The sequence below is a fragment of the Pinus tabuliformis genome, chromosome 2_1, assembly GCF_031772625.1.
Source record: "Pinus tabuliformis cultivar Carrire ecotype Pingquan chromosome 2_1, CPIR1, whole genome shotgun sequence".
In the NCBI taxonomy this organism is placed as follows: domain Eukaryota; kingdom Viridiplantae; phylum Streptophyta; class Pinopsida; order Pinales; family Pinaceae; genus Pinus; species Pinus tabuliformis.
The window spans coordinates 421873195-421898473 of record NC_142299.1 but is presented as its reverse complement, the minus strand read 5'-3'; positions in this window follow the sequence as shown (position 1 = coordinate 421898473).

Below are 25279 nucleotides of genomic sequence, written 5' to 3'. Positions count from 1 at the left end.
GAATTGTGGCTTGCTGAAGTTCTTCCGCATTTCTAGCATGAGACAACAGATCAACTTACTGCAGTATTTGCTCGATGCTTGGGATCCTATCAATCAAGTTTTCCAGATTAGGGGCAAATCTATCCCCTTGACTGCAGTAGACATCTATTTCTTGACTGGCTTGTCGAGGCAGGGTGCCCCCATCTCTTTGTCAGGTTCGGCTCGAGGAGGCGATTCTATGAGAGATTATGTCCGCCGGTATTGCAGAGAAGGATCTCAGCCGAGTAAATACGGCAAGATCATCATCCGTGATGTCACTGACAGGTCCCTTAGGACTATCCTGTTTACTTTTGGTAGGATGGCCGGTAGTGCGTCTCTTCATGTAGCCAACAGATCCTATATGCAGCATGCCTTGGAATGCCTCCAACCGAAGGTGTTCAACTGGTGCGACGCAGTACTTCTCGTGATGAAAGAATAGTTGACCAAGATAAAGAATGGGAGGTTGAAGAACTTTGGGTTCGGTTCTATTTTGATCGCCTTTGCCTTGGAGAAGATACCACTGATGCAGCCGCAGTACATTGCACTTGATTTACCTTCTCCTACTGAACCACGTATGCAGAGATGGGTTGACCATATGTCTAGGCATGCTGGCCAATCTCAGATTTCATTTTCTGATACCTTCTTCAGGTGGTTTGATCGTCAGGAGATGGTTTATTCCGAGTATCCATATGCTGGTATGGACTTCCGGGGTGATCCAGATTTAGTACTGCCGGATGGCGAGCAGTGGGGTGCTATTGGTAAAATTCTTGACCATATTGTTGTTTATCGTTTTTTGCTTGTAATGTTCTTGTGCTTTATTCTATCAAGACTTTAATCAAACTCATGTGTACATGCAGATGTTGGTCCTGTTCGTCCAGTAGTTCACCTGAGAGTACCAGTTGTTGCCCCAGCAGGAGAGGCCGCCGGAAGGGCTATTCTTCGCGACCTCGATGTGGCCGAGACTCTCTCAGCTTTACAGGAGCAGGTTGAGGGCCTCACTCTCGGTATACCAGATGTGAGGACTGACGAGCTACCTTTGCGGTTACAGCGGCATACTACTGGAGTGCCCAGACGATGGACTCGTCTCCTACGCATGATCGCACAGGCTGTGACTTGCTATCACGAGAATCATTAGACGAGGGTGCCCCCTAGCATTTTGAGTTTTTGGGTCGTGTGACCGATTTTGTCTTGGTTACAGAACATTATGTGTAAACCATAAACAGCTATATATATTTTTGATTTTCGGGGTTTTATTTTGGTTGAGCTATATGATCCACATGTAAAACATTGATGATGTGTTTCTTTTTATAAATGTTGCAAATGTCTATCTAACACATAGTTTGCTAATGAGTCGGTTAATGTGTTTAAGTTTCTGGAAATATGTTGGTATTGAATAAGATCAAATTGTCTTTCCAAAATCTTAACCCTTAGGAACATGCGATAAATAGCTGGGTTTCGGACGGAATATATACCATTGAGTTGTAGTATTACGAGTTGTGAGTCTAGCCTGACAATTAGTCGGCGTATACCATGAGTGATGGCATCAGAGAGAAGTTCTATCAACGCACTATACTTAGCGATGTTATTCGTTGATTGACCAATACATACACCTCTGAAACTTACTAACTCGCCGCTTGGATCAAAAATGGCCCAGGTTGCGGAGGACAGGTTCCGCGAACTACGACTCGCTCCGTCGGCATATCCAACACATGGCTCCAATAGGTTTGACATCTGCAATAAGTGTAAAAAGTGGATTACTCGACCAAAACAAACACTTTAGCGAAAACAAAAATATAACAAAAGCATATTGGTTACTATTTATGCATAGTAACGCTTGAGGTACAACCCATTACGAGGTTGCGCCAGTGGAATTCCGTCATAATCCATTAACTCGTAGGCTCCTTTCGCTAACACTCGTTTAACAATATAGGGGCCCATCCATAAAGACTTAAATTTACCTGCTCCCAATTTATCGGATTCTTGGTCGTAAAGCAAGACCAAGTCACCTTCCGAGAAGACACGGGGTTTGACATTTTTGTCGAACTGTGCCTTGAATCATTTCTTATGGGCTTCGTTAGCCAAAGCGGCGTCACGACGGGTTTCATCCAATTGGATTAATTCCAAGAAACGAGCCTCTTCTTCCGAAGTTCCGGGGAGGAGATCAATTGTGAGTTTGAGAGACGAGATTTCACACTGGACTGGTAAGACTGCTTCCAGGCCATATACCAGTTGGAAGGGTGTGAACCCGGTTGCATTCCTTACCGATGTTCGGTAAGCCCACAAGGCTGAGTACAGGATTAGGTGCCACCTTCTTTTGTGAACTCGGATCATCCTTTGCAACATGCGCTTCAGGACCTTGTTGATCGCTTCAACTTGTCCGTTGGCTTGCGGATAATACAGAGTAGAGCTGTCGTGAGACAACCCTAGTTTGGTAGCTAATTCGACCATCATGTGATTGCGAAAATGCGATCCATGATTTGTGACTATAGCCTGTGGTGCACTGAATCTGGCGACTACATGATTGAAAAAGAAAAGGGCAGTTGTTTCACCAGTATTATCTAATGTAGGCATCGCCTCGGCCCATTTGGTAAAATAGTCAACTGCGACTATGATATACCCATGCCCCCCGGTCGAGGTGGGGTTACATGTCATGAAATCAATGCCCCATTTGGCGAACGGCCAAACAGCAACTATTGGCTGTAGAGGTGCGGGTGGTCTTCTGGTTTTGCTATCAAAAATTTGACAAGCATGGCAACTTCTGACTGCGGTTATGCAATCTTTGAACATTGTTGGCTAGAAGTATCCTGCTTGTAAGATTTTTTGTGTTGTAGCATATCCAGATTGATGCCCCCCACACGTGCCTGAATGACACTCATTCAGGGCTTTTTCGGCCTCCTCATGGGTGAGGCACCTTCTCAGAACTGTATCGATACCACGACGGTAAAGTGTATCACTGACGATCATGTAGTCTTTTGCTTGGTATCGAATACGTTTTTGTTCAGAGTGTGAGGTGTTTGGCCTAAATTTTTGGGTTTGGAGATAAATGATTATATCTCCATACCACTCATTGCTTGTAGATATCAGAAACAAACTCTCATCCACGATTGATTCTTCGGATGTTTCATCGCTGGACGACGATGGGAGATCGCATAATAGTTCTGCAAAAACTAGAGCTTTCTTTGACTTGGATTTTACAAATTCCAGATCAAACTCTTGAAGGATCGCTATCCATTTTGAATATTTTCCCCCCAGCAACTGTCGCGACAATATATAAGTCATGGGGTTGCAATCTGACAGAATGGTAGTTTTCCGAAAGAGGACATAGTGTCGAAATCTTTGTATTGCTTGAATAGCTGCAAGCGCTAGTTTTTCAACATAAGAATACTTGCTTTCTGTATCATTTAAGTTCTTACTTAAATAATATATAGGATGTTCAATTCCATCGACTTCTTGAACTAAAACCATTGCGATGGTCGTATCTGTTGCAGCCAGATATAGGTTAAAATCTCTTTGATAATCGGGGGCGTACATTAATGATGCTTTCATTAGGGAATCTTTTAAAGCATCAAAGGAAGCTTGCGCAACCTGATCCCAGACAAAGGGTACCTCCTTTTTCAAAAGACATGTATAACCTTTAGCAAGTTCGGCGTAATTTGGAATGAACCTCCTCAGAAAGTTTGCTTTCCCTTGGAGTTTCTGAATCTGAAGCAAATTTGAAGGTGGAGGCAAATTTATGATTGCCTGGACCTTACACGGGTTGAGACGAATCCCATCCTTGGAGACTACAAAGCCAAGTAAACGACCAGAACTGATGCAAAATTCACATTTGTGCGGATTGAGTCGTATCTTGTAGTGTCGGCAACATAGAAATATTGCTCTTAAATGCTGCGGATGATCAGTCCGCTTTCGCGAATGAGCCGGAAGGTCGTCGAGGTATGGTTGAACGATGTTTTTGATTTCATGGAAGGCATAATTCATTGCCCTCTGAAACGTCACCCCTGCGTTCTTTAAACCAAAGGGTAATTTTCGATATGCGAATGTGCCCCACGGATAAATAAATGCAGTCTTTGACTGGTCCTGTGGGCGGATATTTATTTGATTATACCCGGAGAATCCATCCATGAATGAAAAGATTTCGCATCCGGCGCATTCATCAATTATCTGGTCGATGAAGGGTGTAGGGTAGTTGTCCTTTAGACAATCTTGGTTTACATCTCTATAATCGATGCACACTCTAATTGTCCCCTGTTTCTTCATAACAGGGACAATATTCGATACCCAATTGGTTAAAGGAACCAGGTAGATGAAACCAGCATGGAGAAGTTTTTCAACTTCTGCCTTAATGGCAGCGGCTTTCTTGGGGTGCACCTGCCTTAGCCGTTGTCGTACTGGTTTGACATCTGGATACATCTTAATTTCATGTTCAACGATACTCGAGTCGATGCCTGGCATTTCACTGTATGACCAAGCAAAGACATCTCTGAATTCGCGAAAAAGAGCATTATATATTTCCAGTTCTGAGGGAGAACAACATTTGCCAACATAAATATTCTCTACAACATCTGTTTTGGTCAGGATATTTATGGCTATAGTCTCTTCAATGTTGGACAAGTTTCGCTCGGAATCCACCGTATTTACAGTATTTGACAGAAAATCAATTACTGAAGGATGGTAAAGGTCATTTTGAGTATCTTCTTCACAATCCAGAAGAAGAGAACGATGGTGGGAATCATTCCATGGTGCTCCTTCAATTACCATAGATTGGACAATTCCTTCGTCGGTGACATGCACTCGCGACCAAGGATGTAAAGGAGTACCATATTCTCTAGACCTATCTATCCAAACGCTTGATGAGCGTTGACTCGGGTTTGCCTCCCATGCTAGAAACATTGATTGCTATAATATTTCTATTGGGCTTGGGGGCAAAACCACTGCATGATCCATGTCGATATCATTTTCTGATATCTTTGTGGAAGATATCATGTGGTAGGTTCCTATCGATGCTACTTCCGCCAGATTGATTGGAGGTGGAAGAGCGGAAGTTCCCATTAGTATAGGATCTTTTATTAGGCCTACTTTGATATTCTGAATCGAATGGGGGCTTCCATGGATCATAGGAATGCTTCCAGTAACTTGAGAACCATTGGGGAGGAAGTTTTGTTGGTCGACGATTGTAATCCCTCCTTGAAAGGGAAATGCAATCTTTCTAAAATAGGTCGACACAACAGCTGCCATGGCGTAAATCCATGGTCTTCCTAGTAGGATGTTGTAATCAAGATTCCCATTGATGACTTCAACATCTATTTCTACTGTTTTTCCCCCTAGTTCAACTTTCAAGTTATTTAGGATACCGTATGGGGTATATGTCCTTCCGTCGAATGCTTTTAATTTCGTCGCAGACCGCGACAAGGTTGGAGATCCTAAAGTTTTCCAGCAACTCATCGACATAATACATGTAGATGCCCCCTCATCAATAATTGTTCGATGAACAATTTTGTTGAGGGCTTTCACTTGAATAAGGAAAGCTAGTTGAGCTGGTAACTGAGGATCGTATCCTTTATGGTCGAAGGATACAAGATTGGAATCCTTTGGATCAATCCCACCAATGGTTGATAATAAAGCCTGCCTTTGGGATGGGCAATTTTGTAGTACTTCAAGAGTCGACATAGCGGATGGCGATTGGGCCAAATCTTCCACTATGTTATAATGCTGTGCCGCTCTAGCGCGGGGATTAAATGTCGACTTGTGTACTACTCCCTTCGGTGGTTTTATCGTCAATTCAGGGATGGTGGGTGGTACAACTTCTGTCAAAGTTGTTGTCGAACTACTTGGTTGATCTTTATCCTTGTTGTTCGACAGTTGTGGATTCTCGTAATCTTTGTTCCTTGTCGAAATCAAAGCATCATTCTACTGTTTTGAAATCGACAACATTAGCACTTGAGACGGGGAAGCATTTCCACTTTCAACCAGATTCGTTCCTGGGTTTGGAAACGGATCAGTTAACACAGCTGAGGTTTTCGAACTTTTAAAGAATTTCTTAAGCTCAGCTTTGTATGGACATTCTTTCGTCCAATGATTCTCATCACATATATGACACCCCGTAGGGGGTTTCCTTTGCCCAGAAGGGTTTGTAGAAGGTTTTTCAGGAGATGACTCATCCTGTTTCTTCTTCTTCCCTTTGCCTTTCTTCTTGCTTCCTAGTTGTTTGGTTTCTTTACCCTTATCTGTCGATACGACATTTACTTCCGAAGCAAGAAGTTCGTCTTTTTCATTTTGACCTGAAATATTATGGGCCTTCTTGGATGTAGCCTTTGTCGATTTCGTGTCTGTTGTGCCAATCACGCCATCGCCGACATGAGAGTCATTGTTCGATTTAGGAGGAGGAGGAATTGAGAATTCCAGTCTAGGGCGTCAGGTATTTTGTCGTAGAGCGTGCCGGACTGAGTGTAAATCAAGTCCAGATATTGTGCATGAGCGATAACTTGCTCTTCCGTTATGACTCCCCCCTTTGCCACATCTTCTGTAATGGAAGGTAGTAATGACTTGATAAACCATTCAGCTAATAGCTGATCGGGGACGTACGTTTTTACCATCCTACGACGACGTCGCCACTCATGTATATGATCCGATATGTGAGTGGCCATTGTCTGTTTGAAGTTGGTAAGGAGTTCTGTTCCCGTTTCGTACCTTATCGGTAATTGAAAATGGGTTAAAAAGGTTGTGGCTAAGGTACTGAAGTTGTCGAACCGAAGCTCTATGAAATTCAATGTACCATTTTGCCGCTGGACCCGTTAAAATCCTCTGAAAGAGGCGAAGTCTTATCGAATCATCATTTAGGGTGTTTGATGAACACCATAGATGAAATTTCATCACGTGATTCGATGGATCTTCACTCGAATTTCCATTAAATTTAGGAATATCTGATGGAAGCTTATGCGGAATCGCTGGCCACCAAGGGGCATAAGCAATTGGATCGTTTGTTAACCGGTTTAAATCAGGTAACTCTAAAGTTGCCACGAAAGGTAAATGCTGATTCAGATTAGGTGAAGCATACCCAGGGTAAGATGGGATTGCCTGAGCAGTTGGTCTTTGCATGCCAGCATAATGCATTTGATGCTAGTATGACTGATAAGGTTGGTGGACATGAGCATTGTAAAATGGTTGATTTTGACCGTTTTGAATGTACGGCTGTCCACTGTTCGCAAAGATTTGCTGCTCAGAACCTTGGTATACTTGTTGGAATTGTGGTTGTTGGTATTGCACCAGCCATGGTTGTGAAGCCATGTGCTGTTGCGCTATGCTAACCGTTGGACCAAGGTGAGGGGTGATTGTACCCATCTGGACCTGTGTCGCCCCACTAGTCGGCGATTGTGGTTGAGTTGCAAGGTCAAGGGACTGTTGCATTACAACCTGAGAAACCTGAGGTTGGCATATAACAGGCATCACTTGAACTTGCGACACCGTCACAATAGCTAGCGTAGTCGGGATGTTGACATAGGTACACATTGTTGCATCGAATACACAACTCTTGGTCGTTGAGGTAGTATAGGTACCCAACCACTTGAGGTAATTCCAGTATAACCTGAATATTGTTGTGAACTCCCATATGGATATCCTCCCGGAGGGGATAATGAAAGGGCATACTGCCCCCCATACGGTGGTAATCTAGAACTCAAGGGAATTGTTTGCCCTTGGGGATCAGACTGCCCAAATTGACCTCCAAATGGATCAATTTGTTGAGACTCAACATAAGAGTTTCTGGATATTATTCCGGATGAACAAATAGGAACAGACCAGACTGTCGAAATAGCCCCTAGGTGGGTTCCTTCTAGCGGTTGTGAGCTAGTCAAGACAGATGGTATGCCAGCGAACATTGTCGGAGTGACAGCAGGGAGTTCTGTCGTCGCTGTGTCGGATGACACAGTCCTAGATGTTGAAGGTTGTTCAGACATTTGTAGTCTATCCAAAAGATTACCTAGTGATTCTACAGGAGCTTCCGCTGGTGGTAGACTAACTTCTGATGAAGAAGGATATAGAGTGATCCCGACTCCAAAGTGCGTTGGAGTACTTGTTTGAGGATCTTCTACAATTTCTTCAATTGCAATCAGACCAGGTGGAAGGGGAAGTCCGTCAGGTCCGTAAAATATTTCTGGTGCCGAAGAAGGTGTGGAATCGACAGCGACTGATGTTTGAAGAGCAAGACTCTCCGAACCGGTTATAGATGGAACTGGTTCGGTAACACAAGTGTTTACTCTCAGACTAGGATCAGTATCACTGTCCCTCTGTGGTTGTTGAACTTCTTCTGTAGAGGCAGGGATTCCAGAAATTTTTGGAGTAACTGGAGTCTCTGATGTCGTTGGAACACTTGTTCTAACTTTAATAGGATATTTGGAACCGGTTAAACGAGTTCGCTTTTTCCGTACTGGTTTCGATTCCGGAGACAAAGATGGTTGACTCGTAAGCCTCCGCGAACGACGGGGTTTCAATTGACTTTCTTCCACGATTGCGGATTACTCGATCAACTAAAATAAAAAGGGGAAGTATGTTTCCGAATTAAATGAATTTTAGACGCTTTTGACACAACTTGTTTTTTCAGTTTTTAAGAGTCGAGAAAAAACAAAAGATGACTCTAGTCTCCTTCGATTTTTAATGAGCCTGAAGTGACAAGTGCTCAGATGGACCTTTTCCGTTAAGGAGTCTGAAAAGGAATGAAAGGGACTGCTCTGGAGATCTAGGTAGAGGGAGTACCAAACCAATCGCAAAACTACAGAATACTTTTTACGGTACGACAGTCAATCTTCCCGAATGCTGTGTTCGGTGCATTGCGATCAGTAGGGCGGCCGACATGGCTTCCTATGGATAAAAGGTTTTAAGCCTATAGGGGTCTCACAATATATACTCGACGGTACGTGGGAGCACAAGTCCGTACTAGCACTTATCGTCTCAAAGTGGAGGAATCACCCAACCATTAGTGAGGACAACAGTTACTAGGCTTTACGACGCCGGAATACGTCTCTAGCCTAGACCTCTAAATGTTGTGCGTTAAGTTCCAATGCGTTGTTAGATTCATTCAATTTATTTTAAGTTGATCTTTCTTATGAAGTTTGCCTTTTGGGTTCACCACGAGATGTAGATGTAATTCCTAAAATGCAATCTAAAGATGATAAGCAAACTTTTATCTCTTTTCAGCAATGAAAATCCTAGCTACAAGGGGAAAAGAAAGACACAATCTTTTCACAAAGAGCAAAGAGCACACTGTAAATGCACTTTCCTAAATCAAGCCAAACAGACTGTCAATATGCAAATGCACATGTGCATGTATTTGTTTTTCACTTTCTTAATATTGATGCCTAAAAAGAAAGTTGATGTACAAATCTGAATTTGCTTTCAAGTGACAAACACAAACAAGCTTCTTTTCGAAATCAAAAGGTAGAGATGATTACGACACTTTATGATTTTGAAATAAATACTCGTTTCGACACTATAAAGTCACAAATTCAAACCAAAGGCAAAAGTAAAAGCATAATCGACTGTCAACAACAAATAAACTTTCTCCTATGATCAAAATCGACACTTGCGACAGATCTAAATCAAAGGACGACAGTATGACTATTCTACTTTTGCAAATGAAAACTGTAAATGACGTAACAAACACACAAAAACATCCACAGTTTTTTGTACAAAGGAGGCGGAATTATGGCAAAGAAAAGGGGTTTTTAAACAGACACATACACTGATCACAGGCTGCAAAAATCAGAGACAAAACTGAAAAATGAAGGAAAGAATCTTAGCTGCACAAGGCTAGGCTGATCAGCGCACCTGTTACACAGAGAAACTGGATTGCAGCGCAGGTAGCCCTCTCGGGAAGTGCATTGAAATGCAGAACCTCTTCACAGAGCCTTCGCTGGGGTAGAAACGAGAATTCTATCTGGGTTCTGGGTCACGGTTTGCAGTTTAATCTATGGTTTTTGGCCGAGTAAAAGCAATCAGTAATGCACAATCAGAGGGTAGATTTAAAGGAGGTCTAAGAGCTATCACAAAGGGAAATCAGATCATTTGTGAATCAGCTGTTCAAATCATAAACAGATCCAGTGAATGGATTGAAGCACCAGATGTCTACTTTGCATTTGTTAATGGCAAATGCGGTTTGATTTGTTACTTCTAAGTTTATGAAACAAACAACAAGAGAAACACAAACAAACTAACTAGACAATCGTCCCCAGCGGAGTCGCCATTTTGTTAACGGGAAAAGTGTCTATTCAGAACGACCCTATCCCACTAAGGTGTGATAGTGACCTTAGAAACAAACAGAGAAAACTACTTTCGTATTCTCCTTTATGAACTATAAACAAAGAGGAATAGGATGAACCAACCTGTGTCTTGCGCTAGTCCTTTGATCCAATCTCTCTCCTCTTTGACAGCTTCCAGCTACCTGCTTCCTTACTTGCCTAGCTTCACCAAGTTCTTATAAGATCACAGAAGAAGAAAACTACACAAAGACATGGATTTATATTCATAAATAGCTTAGGATCAGATTTAAGCTAAACATACAAATGTAACAAACATTAATGATACACAAGCATGTAGGAGAAACTCAAATAGTTTTATTGATATAACAAGAAGATCCAGGAGGAGTTACAACCGATGATTTCTGATCCAGAATCAACCTCCCAGCAAAGAAGCCCCTCTTCACCTCCAACAAAGCATAAATCACCCAATACTCTGATATCTATCTCAAAACCAACAACAATTCTCTGCAATGTACAAAATTCCAGCCTCTGGATCTCTGGGATGAGAGATCCATATATAGATGTATGCAAGGAGGATGAGTCAGCTTATTATTTGACTAGTGTCTTCTCTCTGTCAGTTCTTGCTTCCACTTGGAGACTGAGAGCCTCTTACTCATCCCTGTTCGAACTCAGTGAGGCAAGTGTCATTGGGGAAGATTCTGGAAGCTTCCATTGTCTTTCCACCTCGCGGAATGACACTGTCATTTGTCATTTCCCGCTCAACGCACCCTGGTAGTGCATTTAGGTGCGTTGCAATGCATCTAGCTAGTGTATTTGGGTGCTATGCAACGCAGCTAGCCAGTGGAGCAGCTGAAATGATCCTGATTTGACTGATTCTGAGCAGTTTCTGGTGGAGAACTTCTGGGAGAAGCTGTAATTTGTTGACCTTATTCCTTTAGGGGTCGGAACAACTCTTTTAGGGACTTAGGATCCCTTGGTTTATGGACATTTCATGCATAGAGCTGTAAGGCACAAAAATGTCTATAACAGGTGGGGGAGTTGTTCTCTACCTAAACAATTCACATATCTTCAATATGAAGTTTGGCTTAGGCCACTGAGTACAAACAATTTTGCAGACCTTTTCAGCTTGAAGTTACTCCTCCTTTTTTCTTTAGAGAAGGGGTGTCATCAGCTACAAGTCTTTGGTTATTCCAAAGTAATCATTGATTGGTTCAATTAGACATCTACTTGTCACACTCACACACTCAAAAATATATTGGATGAAACTTTATCGGTAAAAGCTCAATTTGACAACATTTCTTGTGTCCACATATACAGGGAAAAGAATATAGTTTTTGATCAATTATCCAAAGAAGGCTCACAGCAGGATCGTGGTACTTGGATGATAAATGAAAAAATGGACTAGATCACTACTAGTATTACCATCAACCGTTTATCGAACACAGTTCAGGCCAGACTGGCAGAGAGTAACTGGAGGATTATTTTTTATGAGATACTTCTACATTATCTGATAATCGATATTATTTTTTATACTTAGTGACATATGTATTTTGTACTGGACAATATATACAAATGATCACATATGTATTTATCTATACATGATCAGACAATCTCATTTTGAACAGTACAATTTTTGATGATTGTTAAGTGATCAACAATCAAATTTTAATATACTTTATTTACTCCATACATTTTTCATTCTCTTTTATAATAATTTTTTTAATATACTTTATTTGCTCCATACATTTTTCATTCTCTTTTATAATAATTTTTCCTGGATATATATATATATATAGATATAATGTCTAATTTATGATCATTCACCAGGAAACACAATATATATGATAAAAGGATAGATGAGCATGTATATGTATCTCCTATATAAAAGGATATATGGTGATGTGTATTTATTTGTTATTTAAAAACAAAATGGTTTTATAAATTTTTAATGTAGTAACGTGTTTTATTTTAAATTCGAAATATAATGTTAATGTGCTAATTAAATTATTTTATATAACTTGGGACAATAATATTGGTTGAAAGACGTAAGCTTCAATCTTTTAGATTCACTTAGAAATGAGGCTGAGTAATCTTTTAGGCCTCATAACTTAGGTTTAGTTCATGTATTTACTTTTTAACTTCTAACAAAAATGTTTGAGATGCAATAAAAGGAAATACAAAAATTAATGTTTAAATTATATATATATATATATATATATTATAAATTTATTATTATTATTATGTAATTATGTTGATAGGTATTGGGTGGATGATATAAATTTAATTTTATGAATATTCTAAAATATTTTTAGCCATAGTTGCAAATTAAAGGTTAAGGTTTTCTTCAAACACAATTATGTTCTTTTGTATATCTAATTAAATTGTTTAATTATAAATAAGATCATATAAACATGTATCATATTAATATTAGTTATAGTTTTTTTTGGTGTAGTATAGGTCCCATTATATTGTAACAAATTCTATTTATATGTTACAAATTTCCATGGTAAAGTGGGAGTAAATATACATGGTTAAGAATCTTGTTATTTTTTTAATGTTTATATGTTTAACTTATATATTAATTAATTTTATAATTAATGATAATAAAATTTAAAATAAAGTTGTAGTTTAATTACTTTTTATGATTTTTTTAAAATCTTAGCAACGTGAGAAGTATCATTTAAGGATGGTGTTTTGATACCTATGTATGTTCACCAGCCATTTAATTTATGTAGTTGTGATAATAGTAAATAATTGTGAGAAAATCATAGAAAACTACATGAACTATTATTATAAAGAAAATTTTGAAGGTAATCCACCTCTTTGTGAGGAGGTAATCTAGGAAACTCCATTGGAGACACATCTGCAAACTACTCTAGAACCGGGTACCTTCTTAGCAACTCACTTTCCTCATTATTAACATTGTTTCCATCCTTCTCATCGCTTAGGATATGCACTGCAAACAACGTGCATCCCTTTTTGCTACTACGCTTGGCCTGCATGACCGCCATGATCAACCTTACCGAAGTAGGCTTTTTCATGCCCTACAAAACTCATTTTTCTCCCTGTGCATCTAAGCATTAGATCTCCTTTTCATAATAGTCCACTTTAGTTCTGTGTATAAAAAACCAATCCATGCCTAATAATACATTGTATGCACCCAATGGTAGTACATTAAGATGGGATTTTGTAGGCATGTCGTTGAGCTCAAACATACATTATCTCACCCAGGGATTAATTTTTCTTTCGATTCTAGTTGTCAATTGAACCAACCATGGTTCTTCATGCAACTCCTTGACCAAATTGCATTTTTCAACAAGATTTGGGCTAATATAACTATAATTAGAACATGGATCAATCAAAAGGGAAACAATTTGATCACATAACTTACCTTCCATCTCAATGATGGATGCCTAGTGGTTATCCATAGTTGCATAAATTTTGGGCAAACTATGTGCTACATCACCCACGGTGTGAGCCTCTTGGGCACTATAAATTTTTGACCCAACATTCTGCTGATGTGGGCAATCTATTCTCCTATGGTTTTCACCACATGTCCAACTCCTTGGTGGATCTCAACCTTCAAGCTTAAACTACCGTGTTGCTGACTACTGCACATTTCTTTTAACATTGATATCAACCTCTTGGTGAAATGTCTTTGTGAGGGTTGGGTGCTTACCTTCCCTCTTTTATGAATTTTTCTTAGGCCATTTATTCTTATGTCTCATGTTGTTCTTTTCCTACTAGTTACTTTTAACTTTTGGCCTGTGTTTTGCTTGCTCATAAAAATGCTTCAACTTCTTAATAGCATCTTTCAGAGTCTAAGGTTTCAACAACTCAATTTTATCTCTGAATTCCATAGACAACCTATTAATAAATCTTTGGATTTTATATTTCTCATCCTTAAGATATGGCATATACTTTAATAGTTCTAAGAAATCAGTGACATATCAACATCTGTCAATTGCCCCATCTTGAGCTCATAGAACTATTTGGCCTTACCATCATAATAACACTAAGACAAATATTGCTCCCTAAAGAGATTTTCAAATTTTGTCCAAGTCAATTCCTTCTCAATAATGTCTCTAGCATTGTTTAAGTCTTCCCACCATATGTCTTCCTTTCCCTTCAAGTTGAAGGTGACAATGCTAGATTTCATATTTTTGGAGTAATCCTGAATTTTGAAAACTTCTTCATGCCCAACAACCATGCTTTTGCGCCCTCTGATTTCTTCATTTCCTCGTCAAATGTGGGTGGCTTTACTTTGTTAAATTACTCAAGCATGTAATCATTTTCCTTTTTTCTTGGATGATGATGATGAGAGTGATGACGATGTCTTCTATTAGTAGAACTAGATGGTTTGCTAGAATGTTGCACATATGTGGTGGTTCCTCCACTTGGGGTGCTCAATGGTACCTTCCCTAGCATAGTTTCTTCACTTCCATGCCTATGCCTCTTCCTCGAACTGCTACCATTTGCGTATTGGTGTTCTCCACTAACTCGTGAGGACTCCTCCTGTCTCTATGAATGGCCCTCATCTCAGGTTGCCTTTGCCTCTACAAATTTGAGAGACTTTGTCAAATAACTGCATTTATCTCAACTTTCCTTTCTTGAGCTCTAACCAACCTTTCATTGTCTTCCTTAAAGCTTCTAAATTTAGCCCTTAGTCTTCTCAGATTGTCCAACCAATCCGGAGAGTGATTCGCTTTGCCTTGGTCAATTGATCTTTCTTCTTCATTGACCCTAACCTCATCACATCCATGTTGTGATTGATCAAAGTTGTATTGTACCATACCAGTCCTCATTACTAAGTTATCTCTGTCTTAGGCTACTTGTGATGTGATTTTAGTCACACACATTATTAAACTTTCATGTGATAAACAAATGAATACAATCATGACCATAAACATTGCATTCATGCAACTATCATTACTATGCCCGTTATGACATAACAACCTTGTCAATATGCCCATGCTATTTAATGATTTACATGCATCAATCATGTATCAAGCAACTCCAATTGTTAGTACATAATAATTAAATGAATAGAAAAGTCATGCCATGTTCCTGCTCTTTTCAGAGTTGTTGTAATGGACCATATGTGACAACAATAAGATTAGTTCATGGCTTGATCTAGGTGGCTCCAGAGACACTCAAAAATAAAAGTCCTCAGATTGAAGGGAAACAAGGACAAGATCGTAGTTCTCGTCATCTTGATTCCAACGGTGTAGACGACACTCAAATCCAAGTCCGTGTGACCAACTTATGGATCATTAAAATTTGACAAGACAGGGAAAACGCGGGGCCCACAGTGCGCCACATGGCATCCCAATCAGCAAGTGGGACCCACATCGTACATGGCATCCCATAAAGCATTGACACTTAGCACTCCATCATTAGCTCTTTACCCTACAGAAAAGACAAAACAAAATAATATTAAAATGCCCACTATTACGGGAATAAGTACCCTAGGGCTTTGGGTTGAAACCCCAACAGAGCAAGAGCAAACTACAGTAAGAAACACTCACACAACTTAGGCAACATGCTTATATAAACAAACTATGTGATAGTGACCATATCCGGATGTCCTTTGTTTGGGTAGTTCCAACAAGGGTTCAAACCCTCTGCAACTCCTGATGATCTTCAAATCTGCAAATCAACCAATTCGAACATACATAGCAGCATATAGATAAATCATTTTAAAGAAATCAACTTTATATCATATAAGCAAGATGATTATATATACATCAAAATAACATTCATACATGAATTGCAATAGTATTTGATGCATAAACAAAGTTAATCTCAGGAAAAAGATAGTGTTTCTTTTTACTGTAGAAATCTATAACCAACACGGAGAGAATTCACTTGAGTCTTCTTCTTCCAGCTCCAAGCAGAACCATCCTCCAAATCCATCCAGTCCCAGTCTTCAATAGCCTCCTTCCATAACCAATACCATGATATCTCAAGCAAGTGGGAGAATATCAACACTCAAGGAAACAAGGGTTTCCTGAAACTTGGGGAAGTGTTTGAAGCACAGGGATACTTCAGACTCAGTCAGGGATAATCTCAGTATAGTAATTCTATCTCTTCTCCTCCTTAAGGCCTTCCCATAGAAGTCTATTTATACTTCTCCCAATTAGTTTTTTAGTTGGGAAACAGTTGGGCCACGGGCACTAGGAGGTAATCAATAGGTAAAACCCGTGAACTCCACCCATAGTTAAAGAAATTTATTTTTTTTAAGTGTTTTAACACATATACGTGGGTTGGGTATTGACTAAACCACATGTACACGCTTTTATCTCAGGGAAAAGTAGCGTATAGGGAATAAAACACTGTTTTTAAAATATTTGGACCAAGTCTGGAAGGAGGGGTTGCCCTAGGCCATCAACCAAGCATCACAAATACCAAGGGCCCCCAATATATGAGGTTAGAAGGGGTACATGATGGCCGAAATGTATTAAGTATATGGAAAGGAAACCTGTCGAAACTGAGATGGACTTCACCAGAATTCATCCTGCCAAGCCATCAAAAAGAGATCAGAAAGAAACTGCTGTCTGAGGCGGGCATACCCATGCTCAGAGAAAGTAAATCATGTCTGCATATTAAGTACAAGCGGATCCACTATGTATACAAGTATAAAGGACTGAAAGTACATAATGGATCATCTGATCATGATCGAAAAAGTACATGTCTGAATATCACATATAAGAAGATGATCAATGACGCTGAAAGATGAAGCTGATCACTGATGTCAAAAACTGATCCCAATAGTACCAAATGAACATGATGGAATAAAATGATACTACATCGCAACTCGAATGCCAGCATATAAGATGTCACTGTGAAGGACTGCAACATATAAGGTGGATGGTGTCGATTAGCAATAATAGGAGCAACTGACAAGTGAACCAAAACATGCTGATGCAACCCGAGGTCTTCACCGACCACCATGGTAAATTTCTACACAATGGGAATAAATGATCTGAAGTCGACCATGTGAGAAATCATTTGATTACTGGTCATTGATGTATACCATTAACAAACGCGAGACTACTCACTGATAATGATAAGGAGAGTCAAGGTACCCAGTATAATCTAACAAGTGCGAATGAATGAGTTGAAGTCGAACACTTGGAAGAATCTATCAATCAGGGGACAATGATGGTTTCCCATTGTCGATAGCGAAGGAATTTGCCACTGATGACTGCAAACCCCAAGGTACTGCCAAATGGACTCTAGATCTTTGTCTCAGAGCACTGAGCTCTAGTCGATAGGAAAAGATCCTCTAGAAGGAAGGCATTAAGGCATCCTTCATCAATCTAACGCGAGTGTAACCCGTAGGCCAATAATGTGGAAGGAATCAGACAAAAAATATGTAGTAACCTGACCAAAGCACATTTCTGGCGTACACAAGATGTAGTTAGCACGATAGAAACACTTTGAACCAACCAATAATGAAAGCTGACACAAAGGCGAGGAATCCACCAATAGGGTCAAATGGAAACCAAGGCACTGCACGAATCCCAATGTGTGATAATGAAAGCTGATGTCGAACACAAGGGAAACCACTCAGTCAAAGACCCATGATACTGATCGATGCTGAGCACAAGGTGACCTATCAATAATGAAAATAGGGCCAGGGTACAGCTCTAGGCCTGCCCTCAGAGCAATATGTCGTCGTCGATAAGGACAAGACCCGCCAGCAAGAAGTCAATGGAGACCTTCTCAAACTAGCACGAGCAAAGGACCAATATAACTGATGTGATGATAGACATGACACTGACAACCAGGGATGGCCGATTGAAAAATAGGTTAAGAGACACTGCAAAGAGGCCAACTCAGGCTTACTTCCCTTGAACAAAAGCATGGCTTAATGATGTCTATATGGCAGCATATGATAACTCTGTATAAGTTCGTCATGAGGGAGGCACAAGCGAACTCTCCATATGATTGGAAGAGGTAACCAATCGGAGAAGAACTGACTCTATAACAAGTTAAGGTGTACCTAAGTCAAACTAAATCCCACCCAAAATAAAGGAGAGACTTTCTTTTGAGTGCTTTGTTCAAGGGCGACACGACTGACTCTAGCTGCCAACAATATATGGAAATGTTGTCCCGTTCCCGCTCTTTTTGGAATATATAATTTTTTTTGTCTTTTTCTTTAAGTTGGAAAAAGAATAAAAGAATGTTATAGTACAGTGGAAAGAATGAGTGTCAGAGAAACAAATGATCTAGTTCCTGGGATGGGAACAATCCTATGCTCAATGTAGGGAGGCAAAACTGGTCAAGGACACTCAAAGGGATGTTCCTTCCACGGGTCAAAGGGTGTGTCAAGTTGCAGAAGCTAAGTGATTGCATGGCTAATTTTGCAGAAGACATGGTCAAATAAGTGGCTTAAACACGAGTCCAAGTGAAGCCGGATCAAGGCCAAAAGGTGCAAATAGTCAAAATGCAATGCAGCAGTACATCTCAACACAAAGGAGCCTCTAGGGTGTAAGGCCAGAAATAAGCGTAGAAGCAAGGAGAGTGTGTCTTCAATGCACAAGTCATGGCGGGACTAAAGAGGAATCCTGAGCCTACTCAATATAACATCATGGGCAACCAATGTCAGTGAGGCGCTAACTACGATGCCCATGTAAAGGATGGCTCTACCATCACATCATGATTTAAAAAATCGACGAGGGAACATGGTTTGCTAACCAAGATATGATGGGGTTGACCCTATGGCTAACGTATCGCTGAATGGAGGCTAGTATGCAAGATGCAATGGAAAATTGGTTTCCCTAACCTATATGCCAGTAAGTGAACGATACCTGCCATGACGGGTCAGCGGTCATGGGACCGAAATAAGATCTCGAAGAAGTGTCCAAAATATCTTGAAACAATAACCCATTCTCGACAATCCAAGCCCACAAGTCAAAAAATTCATGAGACGAAAAATCAAGTTTTGAGAATTTTTTTTGAAATTTTAAAGCTATATATTGACTTTTAGACTCACAAATTTTTCATTTGCATTTGGAAAAAAGCTATGGATCGAAAGGGAGCAAACTTTCCTCTGAAGAATTCGACCGTTCAAATCGCGCCAAAGTTACCAGGTAACCCTCAAACCATACTTGCAATGTTTTGTGATACTTTTTAGAAGTTTTAATTAAGATTTGACCGTGGGAATTCATGTCAAAAAATCCAACTCTGCGTACACGCGGGTTGGCTGTGACCAACCTGTGTATATGACAACCCTACATGTGACTGTGTGTAAAGGGAACCCGCGTGTACGTGAGTTGAAATTCAAACATAAAATCTAACAGTTGAAACTCATTTCTTTTCAGGATGACCATCACATGGAGAGAGAGAGAGCATACCACAATTGACAATGAGGTAATGAATGACCAAACTGCACTAGATGCATTGAGAGGGTGCGGCTTGTTGAAATTCTTCAAAATGCCGAACATGAAGGCCAACACACGCTTGCTCGAGTTACTAATCCACTACTGGAGTGTGGAGGATGATGCCTTCATGATAGATTAGATGCCTCTCAGGATTGAGGTGGAAGACATTTACTTTATCACAGGTCTCTCCCGAAGAGGGGAGGTTGTGCATTCGACCGGTAAGACACGGAGTAGTCTTTCAGTAGAAGACTATGTACACATATACTGTCCTGGGCATCCGGAAAGATTGGAAGTCAGATTCCAATCAAACACGTGGATAGTTTATCTCTGAGGATTCTATTGTTTACCATTGCCAGGGTAAACGGATCAGCTTCACTACATCAGGCTTCACGGGTGTCCATGAGCTTGGCAGTGGAATGCCTAACCACTGTGTTTGATTGGTGCACACCTCTTCTAACCAACATGAAGAGCCAACTGACCTCCATTCAGAAGGGTCAGACAAAAAACTTTGGATATGGGACCATTTTATGCTCCTTCTTCTTTGAGAAGGTACTTGGGCTACGTCCCAAGGTATCTATCTCTATCAGCAGCCCGCGAGATCCACGGATGGGTAGGTGGGTTGACTTGATGAAACGCCTTGGAGGTGGGGATGTGTCGAGGATGACTTTCGATGATGAGTTCTTCGCCTGGTGGGACCAACAGATCATCGCAGTCGACGACTACCCTTATGCTGGCATGGATTTCCGAGGAGATCCAGACTTGGTGTTGCCACCAAACGTAGCATGGGGAGACATAGGTAACAATTTTTTAAGTTTTTATCAATTTTTAAGATTTTTTTTTTCTTTTTTAAATGTGAAATGAACTTAGAAATATTTTTGATGGGACAAAATACTAATAAAATGATCATGTTCTAGATGTGGGTCCAGTGAGACCAAATGGATTCCCGCGGCATAGGCGTCGTGGAAGAGGCACCGAAGAGGCAACAACTGAGACAGAGAGGGTCCTATATGCAGTCCAAAGAAACTTGGTGAGATTGACTCACCAGGTACCAATGATAGCCATAGAGGACCTACCTGAGGATATGCAGCACCGCGTGGTAGGAGTACCACGGGACTGGGTCCGCATACTTCGGCGTGTGGCCAATGCAGTAGTTAACTTCTTAGCCGCTCATCCTGAGCCGGGTCGATAGATAGACTAGACATGATTATGGGCATTTAGTCCCGATTTTGTATATTATTTTTTGAACACTTTATGTATACACGGGTAGTTTTATGATATATATATACAGTTCCAAATTTTTGATGTTTGTTTTTAATTTGATGAATGATTGATATGCCAATATAATGCTTGATTAGTGATAGAATCCGCTAATGAATTTTCAGATCGTGGAATGTGCACATATGTAATATAAACAAATGATCATTGCAACACCCTCACTCTCAAAAATTTGCGATATAAAGAAGCATCCCGAACTCGATATATGTTATTCAATTGTGACACTACCAATTATGAGTCAAGATACACTACCAACGAATCAATTCCATAAGAAATAGATTCGGATAGTAAATTAATAACGCAGTATATTCGGCAATGTTATTTGAAGCAGGAGCAATACATACTCCCCTTGACACTACCAACTGACCAGTTGGATAATAAATCACCCAAGCTGCGGAAGCAAGATTCCGAGTGTGTCGACTAGCACCATCGACGAATCTGAAATATACCAAGTCATCCATCAACACCTGCCAAGGCAGATCAAAAAATGTCGATATCACAAAATGCTCGACAAAATATGTACAAAAACACAAAATATACAAAGAAGCAATTTCTCGGCCAAGACCTACGCAAAATACTTCTTGAGGTATAGCCCATCTGGGGGCTCTGCTAACTTGTTCCTAGAGATGTTTTTAGGTACAGTTCTTGAGCCAATCAATATATTAACTTTGGCAGATAACTGTGCTGGAGCCAAAGGATATGAAACTGTACAAACATCGCTAGTAAGCAGATTGGAGAACCTAGATTCGACTTCATGCAAAGGAGGACGAAAATATGAACGATGATGTAAATCTTCCAATGGCCGATCTACAACCATCATTGCTTCGAAAATTGCTTCTTCAGATGGAAAAACTGTATCTAAGCAATCCAAAGAAGAAGTGGAATCAAGGGTCTAAGTAGGAGCCACATCACCATCTAACTCCTCCTCAGAAAAAGGAGTTGGATAGTTGTCTATAGAGTTATCGATAAATTCATATCTAAGTTCTGTTGCAGACATAGGAAATGTTATTCCACCCACCTGCCCTTCATCTGGTGTGGTCGTAGATGAAGGTAAGGTCCCAGGGTCCAAAAAATAATGAGTTCAAAAGAACTCTTTCCGTAAAGGCTCCTTGGAAGATGAAATTGCATCCATTCTAGCTATAGGAGGGGGAAGATAAAATATACCCATCAAGGAAGAGTACATACCAAATCCTAAATTCTCTATAGGTTGACGAGGATTATCCACCAATGGAACGGTAGAATCCGAAGTTGCAAGAGAATCACCCAGAGAATAATCTAATTGATCAATTTTAATAATTCTCCCCTCATGAGGGAAAGAAAGGATGCGGAATAGAGATGAAACTATGGCATCCATCTCATAAATCTGATTCCTTCCTAAGAGGAGGTTGTAATCCAGTTTGGCATTAACGATTTCTACCTCAATATTAACGACCTTTCCTCTAACACATATAGGAAAATTTGAGATAATTCCGTGTAGCCTATGAGAATGACCATCAAATGCTGTTAAGAGAGTCAGTGAAGGAACAACTGAAGGTGATCCAATGACCTTCCAACACGACATAGACATGACGCATGTAGAAGCTCCCTCATCTATAATTGTCCGAAAAATATTGGTTTTCTGGTAAGTAGACTTTATCTGGAAAGCCATATGGTGAGGAAGTCTCTTTTTGACATTTAGCATATCAAAAGTGAGCAATAAAGAATTTTTTGGATCGACTTCCCCGATTTCCGAAAGCAAAGCACTTCTTTGAGCAAGACATGACTGGAGTACCTCCAATGCAGACATAGCGCAAGGACTTTGAGCTAGATCTTCTACAATCGAGTAGTTCTGGGCTACCCTAGCATTAGGGTTAATCGTCGAGCGCTTAGCGGAACCTTTCGGTATCCGAGGTATAGACTCAACAGAGGGTCGCTCAATATGAAGTGGGTTTGTGGTTTCAGGAATAGATTTACCCTTACATGTTTTCGTTTCACCATAATCGCGTGCTTGTGTGGCAACATCGACATGAGAGTTCATCATATACACATTTGAGGAATTTTCCCCTTCCTGGTTGCCCCCTGCGGAGGTACCAGCGTTCGAGTTCGTGCCAACAAGTAATTGCTGCCCTTGGGGAAAAGGGTTAGTCAGGACAGCTTGGGAGCTAGAGGACCCTTGCTGCACTAACAAGCGCTAAGCATCTTGAATCTTGGGGTAGAGGTGAGTCAAATGATCTCCATTGCATAACTTGCATGGAAATTTAAATTTCTTTTTAGACTCTTTTCTACCCTCACCAGCACCATTTTCGGGTTTGTTCGCATTACCCTTCCCTTCCTGATTCTTATTTCTACCTCGTCCCTTCCTCTCTCCATCGGATTGTTGATTTCCTTTGGGGTTAGAAGTCTGAACAGAATTTATGGAAGTAGGTTGGGAAGATGAAGGTGTAGACGGTGCTACCTGGTTAGAAGAAGCAGTTTGTAGAGACAACTGCTGCAATTGGTTCAAAAGGTTCACCGTATTCGCATCAATTGATCCAACTAAACCATCGGTGTGAGGGCCTGGCTTCGTTTTGGCTAAATCAACGTTGGATCTAGGAGCATCAGGTACAATTTTCTGAAGAGTCACAGACTGAGAATATATAAGTTCTAACTGCTGGGCTCAAAAAATAGCCCGCTCTTCCGAATAAACACCGGAAATAGAAACATCCTTAGAGATTTCAGGTTGTAGAGATTTTAGAAACCATTCAAGACGGAACTCTGGTGGAATTTCGGCTTTGATAAGACTCTTTCTTCATCTCCATTCCTAGATATGATCCAAAATGTGAGTTGCCATGTCTTGATGAAAATTGGCGAGAAGCTTAGTTTCGACTTCATAGCGAATAGGCAATTGAAAATGGTTTAAGAAAATATTAGCCAAATTGGTGAAAGAAGTAAAGGTGACCCCTGGCAACTCTATATACCATTTGGATGCATTCCTAGTTAGGGTGCGCTGAAATAAGCTCAACCTGATTGAATCATCTATCAGGGAGTTCGATGAGCACCATAAGTGGAATGTGATCACATGGTCTCCCGGGTCTTCACCATTCTTCCCTTCGAATTTTGGAATATCCGATGGAAGCTTAGTTGGGACCGGAGGTCAAGCCAAATTGTACCTAATTGGATCATTCGTCAATTTAGTCAAGTCTTCCAGATTAAGCGTGGCCAGAAAAGTAAGTCATGGAGGACCTTAGGAATTCCATCCAGACTGGGCGGGGTTCCTATAGGTCTGAAAAAAATGACCTGGATTTTGAAAGGCACTAGGTTGCTCGAAGTAACTTGTAGAACCTACTGAACTAAAGGGTGATCCTTGTGGTCTAGCAAAACTCAGAGTTTGACCAACTCCTACCGAAAATCCTCCGTAACTGGTAAAGTTACCCCCTCACGAAGTATTGAAAGGGGTTTACAGCCCCTGATAAGGGTTCCAAGTGTTAGCAAAGGGTGAAAAACTTTGAAATGAATTAACTGAGGAATACGTTACATTCCCTTGTTGGCCGAAAAACTGATTCCTAGCTCCTATCCCACTAATCGCAGGGTTTGTCTAACTCTGAAAAGGGTTACTACCTTGACTTGTAAAAGGAAAAGGCATAGACCCTACTGTTGGATTGGAATGTGGTATATGACCAATTCCAAATGGGAAACCCTGAAAAGAAGCCGATCCACTCATCATGGATGTAGAGGCGGTTGATGGTATATTCAACGGAACTGAAGGAACACCTTGAAAGGGCATTCCAAAAGGGAAAAATATAAAACTGGATGTAGTAGCTTGAGAACTTCCACTCATCGATGGAATGGAAGTAGACCCAAATAAGGAAGTTCTGGGAGTGTTAGAAGGGATGGACATAGTTCCTCCCCCTTTTACAGATATGGGAGTCTGCATACTCGCAACACTCATGGTGGATGCCATGCTTCTAGCAGTGGTCATCGAAGGGATATATGTGTGTGGACCTGGGCTCGAAGGCTTGTGAGTCAGAGTTCCAATGTATAACAATACGTCTGGATGATGGGGAGGGAGAGGAGAATTCGGAGCCGCAACCGACTTTGAAAGCTCTTCTACTTCAATAGTATCTTCCGACTAGAAGAGTACTTGAGAAAGAACTGGTGTGTTCCTCTCTAACTCTGTAGTAGTACCAGGTCTATCTTGCGAACTATTGCCCCCAAGCGGAGGATCAATCTTCGATGCACCTGCTGCCACTGGTTGGAAACCATTGGTAGAATCGCTCCTATGCCTTTTGGGAGAAGGCTTTGGAATCGTAGGTGAAAGCCCACGAAGTCTCCGAGACTGTCGAGATGGTCGGTCAACCACTTTGAATTATTTTTATAAGATCTACTTAA